This window comes from Zeus faber, assembly GCF_960531495.2.
Source record: "Zeus faber genome assembly, chromosome: 18".
Lineage (NCBI taxonomy): Eukaryota > Metazoa > Chordata > Actinopteri > Zeiformes > Zeidae > Zeus > Zeus faber.
Window position 1 is genome coordinate 31,249,766 of NC_137210.1, and position 1,928 is coordinate 31,251,693.

Here is a 1,928-nt window from a genome sequence, read left to right on the forward strand (position 1 = left end):
CCCCCTGGCCAGCATGGTCAGTTTGGTATAGGGGACCAAAGGTAATGCACGGGCCGTCGCACGTTATCAAGATTCTCCAATCCCGTATTATGTTAGGTAGAGTGTTAGGTTCATGTTTTGTAGTTATCCCATTTGGGTTAAAGAATATTGGCATATTCTGGCTTCAAGGAGAAGTCCCCTAACGAGGGTTTAAGGTGACTTACATTTAAAAGGATGCTTGTTTCCTCTTAGTAGTATAGGTCCAGAGTAATTTGCTTATATTTGTTGTTTAGATGCTTTATTAGTCGTTGGTAGACGTAGTTGTTTTCTTTTAGAGTGGTTAAGAACACCTTATTTGTTTTTTGTTTCAAGTTGTTAAGAGTGGTTGAGAATACCCTGTTTGTTTTTTTGTTTCCAGTTGTTAAGAGTGGTTAAGAACACCTTATTTGTTCTTTCTCCGCATTTCTATATGATTACTTTTAGAAATTTAGGACACATTCATCAGTAGTGTACCTCAGGATCATTGAGTGTTTCAGCCTTTTAAACAAACTATACACCCTCTCCTTGAGGCAGGCCACCTGGGCTTCGTCAAGACCCTGGTGTGTGTCCCCCGGTCAATTGGTTTATTTTAGGAAATATTTCTACTCTTGTTGGTTGGATTTTGTTGATTTTGGGTACGACCTCTATTTGTCCGTGGGATCTCTATGTTCTTAGATTTTGTTGAGTATAGGAAAGTTCCGTCTCTGTTTGTCATTGGGAAACTTCTTCCATTTTCAATTGGATTTTGTAGAGTTTGGGTACGACCTCTATTTGTCAGTGGGATATTTTTGTTCTTGGATTTTGTTGAGTTTGGGTACGACCTCTATTCGTCAATGGTTAGGGTTAGGATTTGGTTTTAGGGTTAGGATAAGGGTTAGGTTTAGGGTTAGGTTTGGGGTTAGGTTTAGGGCTAGGTCTTAGGGTTAACGTTAGTGTTAGGGTTAGGTTTAGAACCAGGGCTAGGCTTAGGTTTAGGGTTAGGCTAAGGGTTAGGTTTAGGGTTAAGTCTTAGGGTTAACGTTAGGGTTAGGGTTAGGTTTAGAGCTAGAGTTAGGGTTAGGGTTAGGGTCAGGGTTTTAGGATTAGGGTTGGAGAGGAGAGGGAAGTGGAGGAGAAGTATATGTAGAAGGGAGGTAGAGGGAAGGAGAGCCGTCTGTTCGGACTGCATTCTCCTCCTGCCTGTTCGGGCTATTCTCTACCGTCCCAGCTCTCTCAGTTTCCTGAGAGAAGGGGAAGAGAGTGAGAAAAAGAATGAAAAAAGAGAAAAAAAAAAATTGTAAGCTAAGTTATTTTGTATAGTTGTTAATTTATGAGAATAGACTCTAATCAATAGTTAGAAGTTGTTGTACACCTTATCTTGCGCCATGTCAATGCCTTTAAGAGGAGGAAAGAAAGGGGAGAGAGATTTGGTTAGATAATACATATAATGGGTTATAAGGAGAATCTGCTTTCCGAGGCACAGGCTAGATTAGGTTGGGTGAGTACTGTATTGATGATCCCGTCTACCCAGTTTGGGTAGCCTGGTATGTATTGGTGAGTACTTTTCCTATGTTCCCCCCTGGCCAGCATGGTCAGTTTGGTATAGGGGACCAAAGGTAATGCACGGGCCGTCGCACGTTATCAAGATTCTCCAATCCCGTATTATGTTAGGTAGAGTGTTAGGTTCATGTTTTGTAGTTATCCCATTTGGGTTAAAGAATATTGGCATATTCTGGCTTCAAGGAGAAGTCCCCTAACGAGGGTTTAAGGTGACTTACATTTAAAAGGATGCTTGTTTCCTCTTAGTAGTATAGGTCCAGAGTAATTTGCTTATATTTGTTGTTTAGATGCTTTATTAGTCGTTGGTAGACGTAGTTGTTTTCTTTTAGAGTGGTTAAGAACACCTTATTTGTTTTTTGTTTCAAGTTGTT